This window comes from Nuphar pumila, chromosome 6 (genome assembly GCF_984573655.1).
Source record: "Nuphar pumila chromosome 6, dmNupPumi1.hap1.1, whole genome shotgun sequence".
NCBI lineage: Eukaryota > Viridiplantae > Streptophyta > Magnoliopsida > Nymphaeales > Nymphaeaceae > Nuphar > Nuphar pumila.
This window is the reverse complement of record NC_143254.1, coordinates 88,612,169-88,633,540: the sequence shown is the minus strand read 5'-3', so window position 1 is coordinate 88,633,540 and position 21,372 is coordinate 88,612,169. Positions and strand designations below refer to the sequence as shown.

At 42.0% G+C, this 21,372-nt stretch overlaps 1 non-coding gene and 1 pseudogene across 2 annotated transcripts; one reads left to right on the top strand and one right to left on the bottom strand.

Annotated features, from left to right (window-relative positions):
- Nucleotides 1-13,669: 13,669 nt before the first annotated feature.
- LOC149835080 (pentatricopeptide repeat-containing protein At1g08070, chloroplastic pseudogene) lies at nucleotides 13,670-16,402 on the bottom strand (annotated as a pseudogene). Its single transcript, XR_016432588.1, has 2 exons — nucleotides 14,186-16,402; nucleotides 13,670-13,804 (listed from the first exon to the last, which is right to left on the bottom strand). The product of XR_016432588.1 is annotated as a pentatricopeptide repeat-containing protein At1g08070, chloroplastic pseudogene (transcript).
- A 162-nt stretch (nucleotides 16,403-16,564) lies between these two features.
- On the top strand, nucleotides 16,565-16,638 carry TRNAI-AAU (transfer RNA isoleucine (anticodon AAU)). Its single transcript has one exon. It is a non-coding gene; the product is annotated as a tRNA-Ile (tRNA).
- The last annotated feature ends 4,734 nt before the right edge of the window (nucleotides 16,639-21,372 follow it).

Here is a 21,372-nt window from a genome sequence, read left to right as displayed (position 1 = left end):
CATTTATGGTCAAATAGTTCATCAGCCACCCTTCTCTATTGACCATTACCTAGATCTGAACAATCTTAAACTCATAAGGATTGTTTTGAATCAAGATTATACCCTTTTCGTCCTTTGAGTGTGTCCCTTCTTGGCCAGTCATTTGGGACATTATGGCTAACCGTTTGACTAGCCTAAGCCCATTATGGCTAATCGTTTGAGTCCTTTGAATGCCCATTATAAATTTTTATTATTAATTGTTGAGTTGAGGCCTATATAAACCCCAACCTCTCTCTCTCTCTCTCTCTCTCTCTCTCTCTCTCTCTCTCTCTCTCTCTCTCTCTCTTGCTCTCTCTCTCTCTCTCTTGCGCTCTCTTTTATGAGACCGCTCTCTCCCTGTCTCTCTCTCTCTTTCACGCTTATAACCATGACTTAATCAAGGATTTTCTTAAGTCAAGCCTAAGCTAAGACTATAGTCTCGGACTATAATGAGCCTAGGGTCTAGCCTATAGTTGAGATTAGGTCAACTTGGTCAGTGTCGAGATACTCGCTCTCACCTAGTGTTGAGCATGGTTTGATCTTTGCGAAAAGCCGAAAGCTCGATTGTATCCTGAAAACAAAGTTACACGAACACCCATTGCACAAAAAATATGATCCTAAGTAGAGCAACTATCACTTGAAAGATAGCATGCTTGCCTCCGAACACACTTGGCTGAAGCTCAGTTGCCTTACTCACTGAGTGAAATAAATTTTCAACATATTGTGATGGATTTCAGATCTGCTTTTGAATGTTGTGAATTTCAAATGTTAGTACCACAACCAAATCAACACTGTTTTGAGAACTGAGGTATTCAAATTGTCACCTGATGGTTTCCATCTGACACCAAACAGTGAGGTAACTTCTCTCCATAAGGCAATTGCCACTGAACATTGGAGGAAAACATGGTCCGTGCCTTCGTATGCCTTTTCACATAGAGAGCACAACAGCTTGGCAGTTGCTGACATCTTTTTTGCATGTGGTTCTGAGTTAATAAGTTGTCATCAATTGCCCATCTCATAGTTGTCGCAGCCCTAGGAAAGGAATGCTTCAACCATATCAACTTAAAAAATTTATTTTTCTGATTTCTCTTCCTAATATCTTTCCCAAGCTTTGATGCTATAGAGAAAGTCTTGTTTTCCTGCCACAGTAGTTTGTTCGATGCACCAGGATTCATGTTCATGTTATCGGATGTGCTATAGGTACGCCAACTATAGCAAGTTTATCTCCTCTAGATAAACATTATCGCCCTTCCCAGCTGTGTAGTCTCAATTTGGAAGCCATCTTTTGTTAAGTTGTTACGGCTGTTATCTTTGCCCTTATCACCTCATGGTGTGAGGAGCTTATATAAACTTGTAATGGCTACAGCAAACCGACTGAATAAAAAGGCCAGTCCTGTTCTCCTCGTGGATGTAGGTCGTCAGTGACCGAACCACGTAACTTCTGTGTCTTCCTTGTTTGCAAACATGGTATCAAAGCCCTTGCTATCCGGGTGACCTGTGGGCTGTTCTTGGTGATCGAGGCCAACAAGAGGGAGCCCTGGCAGTCTCAAGATCGACCATTCCACCATGACAGAATCAGGCGTGAAGATGGTTGTTCAAGAACAGAACCCCACACTGAAGATCACTACAGTTTCGTTGAATGGCTCCAACTATCTGAGTTGGGCCAAGTCTGCAAGCCTTTTCCTTAGCGGAAAATCTAAACTGGGTTATGTCACGGGGAAGATCAAACAACCAGAAAGTACTGATCCAAAATTCGATGAATGGGAATCTACCAACCATCTGGTGATGTCTTGGTTGTTGAATTCCATGGATCCAACCATTGCAGAAGGATATATGTTCCTTGATACAGCTCAAGAGATATGGGACTCGTTGCATGAAGTTTATGGAGAACAGAATAATCTAGCTCGTATTTTTTTCATTCAACAAGAAATCGTCAATGCCAAAAGAGGTGAGAAGCCATTACATGTGCATATCAATGCGTTAAGGAGTCTTTGGGATGAACTCACTATGTATCGTCCCCCTACGGCTGACGCTAACATCATGAGACAAAGGCTAGAAGAAGACAAAGTTTTTTCTCTTTTGGCTAGTCTTGGAGACGACTATGAGAACATCCGAAGTCAGGTACTTCTTACTGTTCCTTTACCCTCATTTAATGTGGTTTGCTCTATTATCCAAAAGGAAGAAAGCAAACGACGAGTTATGCGGTCTGAACCCAAACTTGACAATCATAATCAAGTGAATGTCGTTTTTTCTGCTGAAGTCAAAGGAATAGATAAAAGCGTTGATCACTCAGCTATGATTACCGAAAAAAAACCTTTCAAAGATTGGCATAGAACTCGTCAGAAGAGCCGTTGTACCTATTGCAAAAAACTGGGACACATGCGAGACAAATGTTGGGATCTCCACGGAAAACCGAATCGTGACAAGGGTACAAAATCTGATGCTGCCAATGTTGTCAGCATGGATGATCTGGCCAAATTCTTCCAGCAGATCAGCAAAGCTCATCTTACTAGCAGCAAATCCACCACTGGAGATACTCCTACAGGTAATCATCTTGCCCTACTATCCAGTAGAAGTGATCAAAGTTGGATCATCGATACAGGGGCCACGGATCATATGACAGGAAAATTGCAATTTCTCTCTAACGTACATTTTGATTTAAAAAAACTGGTTTTTATAGCTGATGGGACATCCATTCCTGTCCAAGGTGAGGGAACTGCATCTTTTTTCCAAAATGGTAAATCGACTGTTTTGTATGTGCCAAAATTTCTCTCAAGCCTAATGTCAGTTAGTCGTATTACTAAGGATTATCAGTGTCTTGCTATTTTTTCACCTAAGGATGTAGTTTTTCAGGACATGAAGACGAAGAAGATGATTGGTAAAGGGGTTGAACGGGATGGTCTTTATGTGTTAGACACGGCTATGCACGGATTGATAGCTCGACAAAGCCAGGAAGAAGCCAGCAGGTTATGGCATGCTCGTTTAGGACACCCGTCTAATCCAGTTTTGATGAAATTATTTTCTGATTTACTTCCTCTTTCTCATGCTTGTGAATTTTCAAAATCATCTAAACTTCCATTTAAAGTTTCCAACACTAGAAGTGATGATGTGTTTGATCTTGTGCACACGGATGTGTGGGGGCCAGCACCAAGCGTGTCCCACGAAGGATACAAGTACTATGTTACATTCATAGATGATAAGTCAAGAGTCACATGGATATATTTTTTGAAGCAAAAAAATGAAGTCTCAAAAATCTTTCAAGTCTTTTATAAAATGGTTTACAGACAATATGGGCGAAAAATCAAGGTGCTTAGATCCGACAATGGGGGAGAGTATGTGAACGAATCTATGAGAACCTTCATGGATGAACAAGGCATCGTTCCCCAAAACTCGTGTTCTGGCACTCCTCAGCAGAACGGTGTGGCTGAGCGAAAAAACCGACATCTGCTTAATGTGGCTCGTGCTCTCATGTTTCATATGCACGTTCCATCTGTTTTTTGGGTTGAAGCCATAAGTGTTGCTTGTTACATTATAAACAGACTTCCTAGTAGAACTCTTCAAAATACTATTTCCTTGAAGACCCTTCTCAACAAAGATATCTCTATGTCCCACATGCGTATTTTTTGGTGCAAGGTTTTTGTTCATGTCCAAGAGAGACATAGGAGTAAATTTGAAAAGAGAGCCATCAAATGTGTTTTTTTGGGATACTCAAATATAAAGAAGGGTTATAAGTGTTTTAATCCTGAGAATCACAGCATGTTTATCTCTCGAGATGTGAAGTTTTTTGAAACTGAGCCTTTCTTTAGTTCCTCCATGGACATGAGCCAGGGGGAGATTGATCATTCTCCCACTCTTCCTTGTCTGTCATGGTGTGATGACATCTCTTCTTCTCAAGAACCTGTACCTCAAAACTCAAGTGACTCATCTGAACCTGGAACCTCTTCAGATCAAACTGAGATCAATGAAGTTTCCATATTGGAAGGAAGTAACCAGAATACCAGGCGTTATGCGAGGATCACTCCCCCCCCCCCCCCCACACGACTTCAAGATTACTATACCTACTTGGCTACCAATACCACTGCCCATTCCATTGAAACTTGTTTGACCTCGACCGTCTAAACCCCTCCTACTTGTCATTCTTGGCCAAAACCTATCAGCATCATGAACCGACTACCTATGAAGAGGCTCAACTTGATCCAAGGTGGAGAAAAGCTATGAACGAAGAGTTAGAGGCTCTAACCAAAAACAATACATGGGAACTCGCAAAGCTTCCAGTGGGGGAGAAAGCAGTAGGATGTCCATGGGTCTACAAGATTAAATATCACAGCGATGGAACCATTGAGAGATTCAAAGCTCGGCTCGTTGCCAAAGGGTATACTCAGGTGGAAGGAATAAACTATTCTGAAACCTTTGCTCCAGTTGCTAAAATGAGCTCCATAAGAACATTGTTGTCTGTTGCAGCAAATAAAAACTGGAAACTATTCCAATTAGATGTCAAAAATGCTTTTTTGCACGGAGACTTGGAGGAAATCGTTTACATGAAACTACCTCCAGGATATGAGCAAAAGGAAGAAATGGCATGCAGACTTAAAAAGGCCATTTATGGTTTAAAACAATCCCCAAGAGCATGGTTTTCTAAACTAAGCGAGGCTCTCTAGGAACTGAATTTCAAAAAGTGCACTTCCGACTACTCGATGTTTGTTGCAAAAAGAAAGTCTGGTATAACTATACTGATAGTGTATGTTGATAACATTATTCTTACAGGAGATGATATTTCCTTTATGCAGGAGGTTAAAAATTTTCTCCATCGCAGGTTTGAGATCAAAGACATTGGAAAACTTCGATATTTTTTGGGAATAGAGGTTGCCCACTCCAAAGAAGGCATCTTCTTATGTCAAAGAAAATATGCTTTGGATCTCCTAAAAGAAACCAGATTTCTTGGATCCAAACCAGTCGATACTCCCATGGATCCCTGTCACAAGCTGCGCACAGATGAAGGAGAAGCTCTGGATGAAATTTCAGTCTTTCAACGACTAGTTGGAAGACTTATTTATCTTACTGTTACTCGACCAGACATTTGTTATGTTGTTAATGTCATCAGTCAATTTATGCATTGCCCAAGCACCACTCACCTTGATGCGGCCCATAGAATTCTGAAATACATTAAGAGTACTCCTGGCAAGGGAATCTTGTCGACAAGAAATGACCACTCCAAAATTCTGGGATGTGCAGATGCTGATTGGGCAGGAGACCCAAACGATAGGAAGTCTACATCAGGATATTGTGTGTTTGTTGGAGGGAATCTAGTCACTTGGAAAAGCAAAAAAATAACTGTTGTGGCAAGATCAAGTGCAGAAGCTGAATACAGAGCTATGGCTCTATGCACATGTGAGTTGGTTTGGATGAAAAATTTTCCTAAGGACATTGGCATTGAAAGTAATGATCCAATGGAACTTCAGTGCGACAACCAAGCCGCTATATATATTGGTGCTAATCCTGTGTTTCACGAAAGAACGAAACATATAGAAGTCGATTGTCATTTTGTTCGTGAAAAGGTTCAACAAAAGGAGATTGTTACTACTCATGTGAGCAGCGAAGATCAAGCTGCTGATATTTTCACCAAGGCATTGGCTCGTGAAAAGCATCAAATGAATATGTGCAAGTTGGGTCTCATAGATATTAGCAGACCAACTTGAGGGGGAGTGTTATCGGATGTGCTATAGGTACGCCAACTATAGCAAGTTTATCTCCTCTAGATAAACATTAGCGCCCTTCCCAGTTGTGTAGTCTCAATTTGGAAGCCATCTTTTGTTAAGTTGTTATGGTTGTTATCTTTGCCCTTATCACCTCATGGTGTGAGGAGCTTATATAAACTTGTAATGGCTACAGCAAACCGACTGAATAAAAAGGCCAGTCCTGTTCTCCTCGTGGATGTAGGTCGTCAGTGACCGAACCACGTAACTTCTGTGTCTTGTTTGCAAACAGTTCACACTGTTAATGATCTCTTCAGGAACTCTCATAATGGACTCCATATATTGGCATTGAGGGTAAGTGTTGGGGTCAATCCGATCACAGATTTTGATGCCAGGACGGCTGTGAGACATAGTCTCTTTAGTATTGTGCGATAATGCATTAATCAAGGGTCACGAGTGAACCCAAGGGTCGGACCAGAATTCTATCTTGTCACCTCCTCCTACGGTCCTACCTCTCATCTGATGTGATAACGAACAACCATCACACTGTTCACTATACCCGTCCATCCATACTAACACCAATTCCTTTTCCTTGGACCCCAAATTGATTCAGAGCGTAAATATTTTGTCTGGTGAGACTCACCCATGGAGAGATCCCTAGGCATCCCTCATCCTTTGGTTTACATATCATCTCTCAGCTCATCAAGTAGGAATGTTTTTGCTCATTCGTGTCTTGCCATAGGAAAGGGCAGGTAATGTGTTCAATTGTTTTTATGATTTGAGCAGGATGCTGAAAGGACCCCATCCAGTAGATAGGAAAAGACTGAAGAACTGCACGAACAAGGACCACCCTCGCCACCATTGAGGATCTTTTGCTGTTTCAGGATTCCAATCTTGCCATATATTTTTGTATAAAGGGTTTTTGTTGGGCTCGCTTGAGTCTGCCCCTCAATAATGGGAGACCCAAGTGTTGAAATTAATAATCCATTGAAAACCAAATAAGACTGATTTACATGCTCTCGTTAAACTGTTGAGATAAAAAATAAAGTAGAACTTAATGCGGAAGCATTACCTGAATCCATAGTGCTCTGGTTGACCGTTGATGAGTATGATCTTTCAAAACCTATATATCTGGCCTTTTTTCTTTCTTTAAACCTAACGAGAGGGACTGAATCTTTTTCTGATTTATGGAGAACTTGGAGAGAAGACCATTATATAAGGTTTGAAGACCATAGCCTAAAGTGTTTAGGAGTCTGTCTTGGTTCAACGTATGTAGGCCGACACGATTTTCTAACAATCTCCCACTTGGGCTATATACGTAACGTTATAATCACACATTAAATATTGTCTTATCAATTGATATCTCTACCAATTCGGTTCATTGACCGTGTCAACATAGAACTAAAGCGGTCTTCATTACAAATAACGTAATTGGACCCATCAATGATCACGTATATTGACACAACCAAATGATATGGATCAAGTATGGATGTGAAACATGAAAAATACATGCAATGTAATCAAACATCCTAAAAACTTTAGTGAGATCACAACATAATGAGTACAAAATAAAACTGAAACTTTAACTTTATACCAAAATGATAAAAATAACTTTATTATATCATAAAACGTCCAAATACAAACTTCCACTAAACCAACATATCATAAAATGATAAAACACTCATGCGAGCAGTACGCTCGTGAAAGACCCTGGGTGACAAACCTTTAGTAAGCGGATCCACAATAATGAAATTTGTGTCAATGTCAATATGTTTTGACTTAGACGAGCTTCTGTTGTTATTGGAATATAGCACTGCTGAATTATTATCACAAAATAACTTTAGTGATCTTTCAACATTATCTAAAATTTGCAGTCCTGTGACAAAATTATGTAGTCATATCCTATAGTTGAATGACTCATAACAAGCCACGAATTTTGTTGCCATGGTGGAAGAAGTCATAAGTGTCTACTTAGCACTCCTTCAAGAAATAGCTCCTCCGACCAACAAAAAAATATAGCTTGGCGTGGATCTGCGACTATCTTGGCCTCCCGCAAAGTCAAAATCAGAATACCAAATAATCTTCAACTGATCTGACTTTCTGTACGTGAGCATGTAACCTTGTGTTCTTTGCAAATACCGCATAACACATTTAACTGCTTTTCAATGATTTATACCTGGGTTACTAAGATATCTTCCTAACATCTCAACAATGTACGCTAAATCTGGATGCATACATACTGAAACATACATAAGACTCTCTACAACAGATGCATAGGAAATTTGTTCCATAGCCTTAATTTCAAACTGATGTTTGGGGCACTGAGCGAGACTAAACTCGTCTCCTTTAGTAACAGGAGTATGCCCTGGTTTGTCATCCTTCATGCCATACTTTTCTAGAATCCTTTCGATATAGCTCTTTTGTGATAATTTAAGAATGCCCTGAGAACGGTCTCGATGTATCTTGATTCCTAATACAAAAGAGTCATCCCCAAGATCTTTCATTTCAAATTTCTGTCAGAAATCTCTTGGTTTCGTGTAGTATGCCTATCAAGCAATATGTCTTCCACATACAAAACCAAGAAAATAAATTTACTCACATTGAACTTAAGGTATATGCATTCATCAACCACATTCATCTCAAAACCAAACGAGAGGATAACTTGATAAAATTTATGATACCACTGACAAGAAGCTTGCTTAAGTCCATAGATGAATTTCTTTAACTTGTAAATCATTTTCTTAGCATCGCCTGAGACAAAATATTCTGGTTGGACCATGTATATTGTCTCATCGATGTCTTCATTATAGAACGCAGACTTAACATCCATCTGATGTAGCTCTAAGTCATAATGAGCCACAAGTGTCATCATAATCCTACAAGAGGCTTTCATAGAAACCAAAGAAAAATTCTCTGTGTAGTCAATGCCTTCCCTTTGAATAAACCCTTTTGCAATAAGGCAGACCTCGACCATGCTTTAGATCTCATATGTAGACCACCCCCAAAAGTTATTTTTGAGGTCGTTTAGTATCTAACATATAAAGGTTATCAACCGTAGATAAAGAACTGGTCCCAATAAGATTTGAATTAAGAAACAATTTAAATTCATTATTTCCAAATAAACAAGAATAACCGCATTTGTCCAAAATAGAAATAGAAACCAAATTTCACTTGAAAGATGACACAATAAATGTTTCTTTTTAAATCTAAATAATTTACAATCTTTAATAATAACCTAAATGTCCTTATTACCTTGACTTCAATTATTTTGCCATCGCCCACATAGATGAATCTTTCAGCATCAATTAGCACTTAGCAACTTAGGCAACCCTGCATAGACACACTTATGTGAGTGGTAGTACCAGAATCCATCCACCAAGTGTGTTTGGGTACAGAAGTCAAATTAACTTCAGAACAAACCAAAGTAAAGAGTGTACATTTCTTCTCACGCCAGGCATGACACTTGGTACAAGTCTTCTTCATGTGACCCTCTCCTTTGCAAAAGAAACAACTAGACTTTGGGTTCGAATGTCTTTTCTGTTTCTTCTGCGATTGAGGGTCAACTGTAGCTTCCTTAATCCTTTTTTGTTTTCTTAAACCTGTCCTTAGAAGTTATTGTCAAATGAGCATTCTTAGTCTTCTCTTGCTTCATTCTATCATCTTCTTGCACACAATAAAAAATGAACTCATTAAGAGTTCATTTTTCCTTCTGACAGTTATAACTGACCTTAAACTGGCTATACTGTGCAAGAAGGGATATCACAATCAAGTGCACGAGTAAGTCCTCAGACAATTCTAACCTTAGTGCTTTGAGTTTTGAAGCAAGATGAGACATCTTCATAATGTACTCCCAAATGTTTCTTTTGCCCTTATACCTCATTGAGACAAGACTCGAAAGAAGAGTACTTGTCTCTGCCTTTTCATTTTTCGCAAATTTTCAATTTCTTCAAGGAAACGTTTGACATTAGCCTCTTTGGATATAGTGCCCCTGAAAGATTCTGGAATTACACGTTTCATGATCATGAGACTCATGCGATTAGATCGATCCCACATCTCAAAGTTTTTTTTATCCTCAGAATAACTCTTATCCATAAGAGCGGATGGTTGATCTTCTCATAATGCAAGATCCAGATCTATACAACCAAGCATAATCATAACATTTTCTTTCCAGTTCTTGAAATTAGAATCGCTCAAAATAGGGATGGAATTAATGTTTGCAGATGTAATAGAAGCAGATGTATTAACTGTATAAAGAACAAACAAACTCACGATTAACATATACATTCACATGAAATAACATATTTAAACAATGGTGAACTCCATTACAAGATACCCAACACAACATTGACACTTAGTCTTTGAACAGAAGTGTTAACTTGTAAGTGGTACACTCAATACAGTAATCAAACCATGGACAGTCAATCCTGTCAAACAATAAGTCTTTCTTTGAATCGACTCATTATTTACATAGAAAACCGAATGATTGTCCCAGATTTATTACTGAAAGTATATATTTGGGCTCGACTAAATAGTAATTTTTCTTTGGGCCGATCACTATTCACATGAATCACAAACATATAAACATCACAATATTTCAAAATGAACTAACCTATACAACAGAAGTTACTTTGGCAACATATTGATTCGATTAATTTAATTTAAAATATTAGACCCAGAATCAGAAATAATATCAATGTTCAAATATGTCAATAGATGCATATGAACATAAATAAAGCATAATCGATGCATAATCAATATTGTGCATGGGCCAAAAAGTAACCAAAAATAGGCCCACCAAAGTAACCCATAATGCACGCCAGATAGCCTTATAATCCTTAAAAAAAAATTATAAGGCATAGTGCACGGGTCCAACCAATCGGGCCCTGGCCGAACCCACATATGGGTCTCGAAGTATGTCCGACCCGAATTGGGTCAGACCCTGTGAACCTTGCCTATGTGCTGGCCTTTGCAATGGGTTCTGCCCTTATAACTGAATAGGGTTGAACTGGGTTGCAAGTATGCACCCTCTGAATGCAACCTTAGCCGGTTCGAACCCTAACTAGGAACCAAAACAACTCGGGTTGTCAGTGAAAACAGCACCCACAACATACTAGACCGAACCGGTCCAGTGTCTTAAGGCTATCCTGAGCAAAACCAAAATACCGAAATGGTTTGTTCCGGATGGCTGATTCAGTCCAGTATATGACTGAACCACATTGGTCTCGTAGGCAAAAGGTCAAACCAGCCTGCAGAAAAACTGAACCAGCCCGATTGGTTGAATCAGCTAAAACATATTGCCGAACTGCCCCCTGTGCAGGTAATCGAACCAATTCAGGCACTCCTGAACCGTCCCATGCCAAAAGTTGAACCGGCCTACACAGTGATATATATCACCGTATCACCTGAGTCATTTTGTAACGACTGATGGTTGGGCGAACCCGAACGACTCACCTGATGGTGAAGACGTCGGTGGCAAAGTGTGGAACTAGATGCCAACTTTCGTCGACCTTCATAAGGCATTGGCGGCTTTGAACCACTCGACAACTGTGGCTAGGGCGAGCTGGATGCCCCAATGCACTGTCGTAGGACACGACTGGCCCCAAATGGTCACCGACGGTGGCTAGCGTAAACTGCATGCTCAAACCACCGCTTGTATTTGTTCGGCCTGGCGTGACCCGCTACGATCAGCGAACAGGACAGCCAACCACCCGTCCGGCGGTCAGATTGAGTGACACCCCATCCAGTGTTCCAATCAAAGGGAGACCCTTTGCCATCTGATCATCTAGATGGTGACACACTCCCGGCATACTGAGGAAATAAAGGAAGGGGGGGGGGGGGGGGGGGATTGGCCCTCCCTCCCAACTGAAGGAGGAAGGGTCAATCATCCATTTCCCGTCTAGTTATCAGGAAAGGGTGTGAACCCTCATCCGGTATCAGAACGGCAACAACTCCATCCCCATCCAACCTGTTGAAAGAGGGAGTGCCTATTGACGCTCCCGTCTATCATTTTTGATAGTCTGAAAGGGAAAGAAGTTATCCCGTCTGCCGACGATGATCCAGCATACATAAGAGGGAGGGACGACCAAACCCCCCCTTTCTGCAATACCTAAAGGGGAAAGGCCAATCGACCCCCTCCCTGCATACAAAAAAAAATGAATAGCACAAAGAAAAATCGATTGGTTGTTCTATGCTTTCACCCCAAATCCGAACATGATGGATCATCGCCGCTACCGAAAACAAATTGAAATACATATTTAGATTATGTATTTCAATGATTCAACATGAACATGTGCTTTAATACCAATTGTTGGAATTAATAATCCATCGAAAACCAAATATGGTCGATTTACATGCTCTCATTAAACCATTGAGATAAAAAACAAAGTAGAACTTAATGCAGAACCATTACCTGAATCCATAACGCTCTGGTTGATCGTTGACGAGTATGATTTTCCAGAATCTATATATCTGGTCATTTTCCTTTCTCTAAACCTAATGGAAGGGACTAAGCTTGAAGAGATGACCATTATATAAGGTTTGAATACCATAACCTAACGTTTTTAACAGTTTGTCTTCAATTTTGTAGACATGGCAGGCCTCTTCACATAGTGTACCATAGCATATGAATACCACAGAGCCCATCATGATTAGATCATATGAACTGAGCCCAAACTTAAAACAGTTTTACAATATGTGATTCAACGTATATAAGCCAACACGATTTTCTAACATCAAGTGACGGGAAAGTTGTTCTCCTTCCATCCACTCCTGTTAGATGCTTTTGATGAATATCGATTTCTCCTTGCTGACCCAAAGACTTGAAGCTTGCTTGAAGGCCTTCATGCAATCCATGAAGTTCCAAATCGACTGATTTTCATCTCTAACAAACAACAAAGCATCATATGCATAAAATGAGTGTAGGCATTGGAACTTACCTATTGCTATAGCATTAATCTGAACTCTTTGTACAACTTCACCCAGGTGTCTTGACAGGCGTTCCATGACTAATAAGAAAAGGTAGGGTGATAATGGGTCCCCCTGACGCATGCCTCTACTGCCCCCAAAATTGTTGACTGGCCTCCTCAAGCCATTTACAACGGGATTTTGTGTTTTCACATGGACTCCTCCAGTTCACAAAGGCTATGGAGTTCATCTCTAAGTTGTAGCTCCCTCGAAATCCTCTCCCAACTCCCTGGGACTTCTTGTTGTTGGCATTACTCGAGTGCCGCTTTAATACTTCTAATTCTATCAGGGATCGGGTTCATTCTCGCCTTAGCCCACTTTATCAAGTTCCTCTTGGTGTTTTCCAATTTTTTGGTGAGAATGAACATCGCACAACCGCAGACTTCAATGCCCCAACTTGATCTAATTATCTGATCGCAATCTTTAATATTTGCACAGAATTTGAAGAACTTAAAGTGTGGCACCGGTTTGAAAAGATGGGCAGATAGGATACAGATCCTGTTATGGTTCGAGATGGATTTCGGGATGAGAGAGACTTCAGTATTAGGAAAGCATTGAATCCATGCCTCATTGACCATGCAACGATCAAGTTTCCCGGCCCATCTGTTGGTTATGCCAGGTTCAGGAAACGTTCGTGTGAAGTGGTCGACCCCGACAAAATCCCCCCAAGCGCATCTGCTATCCCTGCGAATATGTCTTCAGACCAAAGTTCTGAGGACAAATCTGGGACACGAATCCAAATTGGTATTGTAGTGTTGATTTCCAACTTAATTGAGGTTTCCGATTTCCATTTGTTGGTGACAATATTCCGGCCTGCAACACGCCAATCGCCTCTGAGGGTGCATAGGCTGCAGATATCAGGAATAGGCCGTCTCACAGCGAGAAGGAAAGTCCCGACATTTGCGGCCATTGAGAGGATAGAGCTTTGAACATCACCCGGTAGGGGAGGCTTCTGGCTTAGAGCTCGCCAGGGAACCCTGCAATAACAGTCCACTGAAGGGGCTCTCAAGCAGTTAATGCCCACACTGGGTCCTTTCCCGCCCCCCGGAGGCGGGCAGCCACTGCTACGTCCGCAACCACCACCATGATTGAAATTGTTTTCGTCTGCCACCACCATTGCGCCCCGCCGCCTTGATGGTTGTTAAAAAAACACATGTTTTTTATTGAGTAAACAATACACATCTAACGGTTCAGATATAGAATAAAACACCTAAACCTATGATTTTTTAAAAGTTCTAACAGTGACCTAACAAAAAAGGGAGCAGCATAATCCCCATTCTCCAGATTCTTAGTCCATTTATAAAGATCAGGTAAAAAAGCTACCTAGTAATATTCCAGAGATAATTGGGTGCTTACATATTCAGAAGAGATCATGGTCTTATTGGTGGTCCCCAGCAGAAAGTTAATCTATATTTATAAATTACAATTTTGTGGTCAAATAAAATAAACATGAACCCTTGTGCAACAAAATTTCACTTTTATATCAAAACCAATAATGTTACAAGAGATACCTTGGCAACTTCCCCACAAATTAAGGGGAAGAAATTTGCTTGCAAGTTTGTTGCCGATGAAGACTATACCAAATATATGGACGCATGTAAGGTTCTATCATCTTAAGGAGATATACCAACCATTTAATCAGCTAGTCACTAAAAAGTTTCATTTGCACATAATTTCCGGCAATTGCTCTCTCTCTATCATATATCCAATGTCATGCTTCAGCAAGAAACTGCTAGCTTTAACTGAACCATAGCTTTCCAACCTCAACTGCTCAACCAACGTATCCAACATGGCATAAATCTGAGGGGATTGAGGATGAGATTTGTCAGAAGCAAGAAATTCATGGATGCAACCATCTACCTGAATCCAACTACATCCAGGGTTCTTTTGTCTTACACGATCCCTTAGGGCTGCCCTCATCCTCTCAGCATCTTCCCACCTACCTGCAGCAGCATATATGTTAGACAAGATCACATAATTTCCATCATTTCTTGGTTCTAGCTGCACTAGATGCTGCATTGCCCATTCCCCAATATCGACATTGTTGTAAATCATGCAAGCGTGCAATAAAGACCCCCACACACTAGCTCTTGGTTCAAATGGCATGCTATCTATAATATGTTTAACTAGCTCAAGAAGCCCGGCTCGTCCAAAAAGATCAGCCATGCAAGCATAATGCTCCATTCTAGGCTCTATACAATAATCTCTGCGCATGGACAGGAAGTAAGCTTGCCCCTCATGGACCAGACCTGCATGAGAACATGCACTCAAGATAGCCACAAATGTGATATTGTTCGGTCTCACCCCTTCATCCAACATCTTAGAGAACGTAAGAATTGCTTCTTGAGAATGCCCAAGTATTGCATAGCCATTTATCAATGCACTCCATGAGATGACATCCCTCTGAGGCATGGCATAAAAAACATGCTGCATTTTCTCCACACATCCACACTTTGCATACATATCCAAAAGTGCTGTTGCCACCATCAAATCCAAGCCGAAACCCATCTTGTTCACCAATTCATGAATCTTCATGCCCTCACTTAGAGCTCCGAGCTGTGCACACGAGGAAAGAGCACTTACAAAAGTAACAGCATTAGGCATAGCCATCGAATCTTGCATTTTCCTGAAGAGTTCAAGGCCCTTAATAGCATGACCATTCTTTGACAAACCACTAATCAAAGCATTCCATGAGACCACATCTCTGTGAGGAATTCTATCAAACAACTCCATGGCTTCATTCAAAAAGCCACCCTTGATATACATATCCATCAAACAGGTGCTAACAATGGCATTGATCTCCATACCACTCTCTACCATGAACTCGTGCATCCGTCTTCCTTTCTCAATATCCCCTGCCTCTGCACATGCAGAAACTACACTCACCATCGTAACGAAATTAGGTTTCACGCCCCTAGACCTCATCCTATCGAACAAAGCTAAAGCTTCACCCGACTCCCCACTTCGAACGTATCCCCCTATCATGGCACTCCATAAAACAACATCATTTACTTCCGAAACCTCTTCAAAGATTGCTCTGGCTGCTTCCAGACGACCACGCATACAATAAACCGTGATCATAGCAGTATTTGTCACCAAATCTCTCTGAAGCATTTCATCAAACACTTGGCGCGCAACTTCAGTAAACTCATTTTTCGCATACAAACCAATCAAAGCGTTTCCTACGTACAAATCAGAGGAAAACCCAAATTTGAAAATGTTGGTATGAATCTGCTGCCCCTCTCGAATCGCCAACATCTTACTACAACCTTTCAAGACAAAGGGGAAGGTAAGATGATTGGGCTCCACGAGTTGGCGCCGCATTCGGACGTAGAGAAGGATGGATCGATCATAGGGACCATATTCAGAGTAACCCCTGATCATGGCGGTCCAAAGCAACGAGTTCGGGCGAGGAATTTGGCGGAAGACCGCGGAGGCAACGTCCATCCTTCGAATCGAACTGCAGACGTTGACGAGCTTGGAGGAGAGCAAATCGGAGTTATGGAGCCCATTGGTGAAGGAGAAAGCGAGGATCTGATTGAGGTGAGTGATGTTAGTGATGCACTGTAGGAAGGAAATGCATACCTGATGTGGGTCTGTGTAGGGTCGATGCCTTAACGTTGCCGCCATCGCGTCATGATCGTTTCAGAAAGCGTAATCTCGATTCTCAAATGTTAGAATGTTTGGTTCATTGGGGAAAGCCCATTCCATGGAATCGAGATCCATTGTTTTGTGAATTAGATGAAGAATACATGTTCAACAAAAATAGGAAAAACGAACACTTACGCCCAATTGTTTCACAACAAATTGTGTGAAAGTGAAACTTATGGTTTGAAAATGGACGGGGGGAATGAAGATAAAATTAATTTAATCACACATTATCATCAACAGGCCTATTAGCTCAGTTGGTTAGAGCGTCGTGCTAATAACGCGAAGGTCGCAGGTTCGAAACCTGCATGGGCCACTGTTCACTGCTTCGTTTTTGGTTTGTTTTTTTAAAAGCCATTTTCTAAACCAACTCCTCCAAGCATTTTTCACAGCATCTTCATGAAATTTCGCTTAAAAGCAAGGCGTCCATCGTCCGATCTTCCTGTCATTTATTATTATATTTAATTAGTTTTTACTTTTAGAAATTTATTTGTGTCATATTTGGATATAGGTCAAATCCGGATACTGACCAGGTTTGAAAAACTTGATTAAGGCTTTCCCATATTTGGGTCAAGCAAGAACTTCGCGATACAGACATGGATCACGGAATCAGGGATGCAAGTTGGTTGGAGTTGGGAGCCATGCTAGACCAGGAAGTCGCCCATATTATCAGATATGTGCAGCTCAGATACAAACTTAGCACACTCATGGTCTGGTTTGATCAGATCTGAGTCTGGACTGGATTATAAGTACATGAAGCCAAATCCGGATCGGAACAGAGCATAAAAAAACCTGTTCTACTACTGACCTTATGAAAAACTAGAAATATTGCTTGTTTCTAATGGAACTGCTGCCTGCAATTCCTAAACGGATCCCTGTTTGGGCCTCCAAGGTGGCAACTCTATTGGGTCTGGACCAGGCCAGTTTCTGAAACCGGGCTGCATTAGTATATGCTTTCAAAGCTTTTAGAAAAATGTGCTTAGGAGAACGAAAAGTTTGCTCTCCCATACATTTTTTGATATTTACACGGAGAAACCACCACCAGGATCAGAGACCAAACCGCGCTAGCTCTGTCTGTCTTATAATTTTCTTGCTAAAAAAATTGTAAATTGCTCTATAAACTTGTTCTTCTCATAAAACTTGTTTACATGATGGACATGTTTTAGCAAAATTGCCAAAAAATAAATTTCAAGTAAATCTAGGGCTGTCAACAGGTCGGGTATGGGCATGGAAAGTGCTGACACAACTAGTATTGAAGATGCTCGGAACCCGACCCGAGCAACATGTAGGCCGTCATGATTTATCAAAGTATTTTATACATATTTTTAATAAAAATAAATTTCTAAGATTATGTGGGTCCGGGTTTGGGATTTCATTTTTGTAACTCGGCAAACCTGAGCATAGTAATTTGTTATTGGGTGGGTTCGAGTATACCCTGATGGGTCCGGTACCCGACCAGTTGACAGCCCAAAGTAAATCACACATTTCCATTACTCCACTTCGTTTACTATCGCAGGGTAGTTGTGAAGGCGCCATATCAAAGCCCTATCATTCCTCTTTCCAGTATACAAAATAGGAGACTTCACCAAATCAATTCTTATGAAATATAGAATTAGATCATTTGCTCTTACTTCAGCATAAGAAGCCTGAACCTTTTCTATAGAACCTTTTTTGTCTTGGTCCCAATTCAATACTAAACAAGTACGAACTAATTGAATACTTGTGTGGGAAATTCCTCGAATTGGTTTGCCATCCCCATAAAGGATATAATTGACAACTCGGAGTCGCAAATTCAAACTCCGCTGGCACAAAAGTGTGTGTCTAGCTTTTGAAGGTGTGTCACCTAAGGCAGGCTAGTCATGGGCCCCCACCAAGGGTTTGCCTCGTTGTGGAGTGGGTCAATTAAGTGGCCCATCTCCGTAAATGCTTCATGCTTCGCACATCAAAGTTTATCGGGTCTTCCATTTCATGTGTTGCTAAGACTGACACTTCTTTGTTTATTTATCATAATGATTCGTGGTTTATATTCTTATCTATGTTGATGATATTATTGCGACTGAAAAAACTAATGATTTTTATTAAATCTAAGCTAAGTTAAAAAATTTGCTTTATGAAGAAGGGATTGGTCTTATCTCAAGGTAAATATGTGTTTGAGTTGTTGATGGTCTCCTTGCTGCAAAACCTGTTTTTACTCCTATGGCATTATCTCCTCTTTTTGTTCGGTCAGGTTTTAAATTCGACAATCCAACTGTTCCCTTGCGACTTACAGTGTACAGTTGCGCTTAGAGTCTGTTTTGCTTTTGTTGAGTCTGATGTAAGCTGCCCGGTTCAGGTGAATTAATACCCCGAAGGGGCAGCCCGTATACTTGAACTGTAATAGCCTGCGGGCAAAATTGTGAATGAATCAAATGCGTTGAGCTTTCTTTTGTTCACCCTCGTTGTGATTGCTTCTTGTGATTGCAACTTCTCTCCCTCTATTCTCTCTTGCTCTCTTGCACTCTGATCATAAGCTTCCGCGACCGGCAAGCGAGCTGACGAGTAGGCTTGCGGCGGTAAGGAAGGACCGTCGCGCCGCGCTGGCCCATTGAAGGAAATAGGCCCGTGACAAGTGGTATCAGAGCCCGTTCTCGTGCTGGGGAAGGGACTCCGGAGTCGGTGTCGACAGACACGCCGACAGGCTGCGATTTGTGAGCAAGACATCGTGGCGCCTTATCAACACTTGCGCAACACCAGAGGCAAGGCAGTTGCCGAAGCTGAGGAGATGGGTTCACCTCAGGGCCAAGAAGAGTTGGCTGCAACTGTTAATAAGCTGGTGGAAGATGTGACTTCGCATGATGAAGCGATTTCACGTGCATGTGATTCATTCAATGGATTGAATGATGTGGTGGCGAGCCTGCAAGAGCAGGTGAACTTACTAATGGGGCAGGTCACTTCGTTGACGACTACAGTGGCCGATCTTGAGTTGAGAAACCGTACGTTACAGCGGACGGTGACCCTGAATGGCGGAAATGGTGAGAGATCGTCAAGGATTGATGTACCTAGACCCGCAAAATTCAATGGTTCTCGCGACAGCAAGGCCATTGAGAACTTCTTGTTCCAAGTAGAAGACTACTTGGATATCCAAAATGTGACCCTTGAAGATCTGAGGATCAAGGCTGCAGCGGCCTTACTTGATGGTGATGCTATCGCTTGGTGGAGGCGGAAGCGCAATGACATGGAGAGGGGTCAATGTGTGATAGACACCTTTGACGACTTCAAAGTAGAGTTGCGCAACTACTTCATGCCAAGAAATGCGCAGAGACAGGCTTACCGGATGGTTCGTGAACTCAAACATACTGGTTCGTTGCAAGACTATGTCCGAACGTTCCAGAAGCTTATGCTGGAGATACCTAACATGCCAGAAGACGACATGCTCAACTGGTTCATTGTGGGACTTCAACCATGGGCACAGTCCGAAGTGGAAAGGAGCAACCCCCGTATTTTGGAGGATGCATATGTGGCGGCGGAGCGCTTAGTTGATACTCAGCGCAAACCCTTCACCCCATCAACCAAAGTTGGGAAGAAGCCTGACCACGGAGGCAAGAAGGATGAGCAGCGCAACGATAAAGGTGAGGCGTCGACGCGCCATCAACCCGAAAAGAAACAGAACTACACGAAGCATAACAACAGCAACAAGGGTGCGGTTGTGACATGTTGGTTCTGTGGTGATAGACATATCGCCCGGCAATGCCCAAAGCGCCTTGTAAAGGACGACGGGCAAGCCAATGCTGCACAGGAAGAATGCAGCGATACTGAAGGCAGTGACGCTGAGACCATGCAACCGAGGATGGGTGCCATGCGATCGATTAACGCAGCTAGAAGTTGCGCAGCTAAGAACATGCAGGTCAGTAAGGAACTTATGTACGTAGAAGTCATCATGAATGGAAAGTCTACTTCGGCAATGGTAGACTCCGGGGCCACACACAACTTTGTCTCGCGGGAAGAGGCAGAGCGGTTGGGTTTGAAAACTGGGCCAAAGCAGAGGACTATCAAAACAGTAAACTCTGAGGCCAAGCCCATTCTTGGTGAAGCAAGAGATGTGGCTACTCAAGTGGGGAGTTGGGTCGGCAAAGCCAATTTCTCTGTGGTGCCCCTGGACGATTTCAAGGTGATTCTGGGTATGGAGTTTCTGCGAAGCCAGAATGTGATGATGCTGCCAAAGTTTAACACGTTGACGATCATGGGATCGGACCTGTCCCACACAGTGCAGTGTCTTACGCAGAAAGGCAAGTCTTCAGTGTTATCAGCAATGCAACTGAAGAAGGGTGTCAAGCATGGGGAGCAGACATTCCTAGTTGCAGTGCGTGCAGATGAAGGGAAGGTAGAAGCAGCAGTGCCGCCGACCCTAGCCCCTCTATTGGAGGAGTTTCGGGGGGTGATGCCTCCGGAATTGCCAAAACGTCTTCCGCCAAGACGCGAGGTCGACCACAAGATTGAGTTGACCCCGGGAGCAAAGCCTCCCGCAATGGTTCCATACCGTATGGGGCCAGCAGAGTTGAAGGAGCTGCGCAGGCAGCTAGACGAGATGTTGGACGCAGGCATTGTTCGTCCATCAAAAGCCCCATTTGGTGCCCCGGTCCTTTTTCAGATGAAACATGATGGCTCTAAACGGTTATGTGTGGATTACCGGGCCTTGAACAAGGTCACGGTGAAGAACAAGTACCCATTGCCATTGATAGCAGACTTGTTTGATCAGCTAGGCAGTGCCCGTATCTTTTCCAAGCTAGATCTGCGATCGGGTTACTGGCAGGTGAGGATTGCCGAAGGTGATGAGCCGAAAACAACTTGTGTCACCCGCTATGGTGCTTACGAATTTCTAGTAATGCCATTCGGGTTGACAAATGCTCCAGCCACATTCACGACTTTAATGAACCAGATTTTCTACCCTTACTTAGACAAGTTTGTGGTAGTCTATCTGGACGATATCGTGATCTACAGCAGTAACATGGAGGAACATGTCGGGCACTTGCGAACAGTGTTTCAGGTGCTGAAAGAGAATGACCTCTGTGTT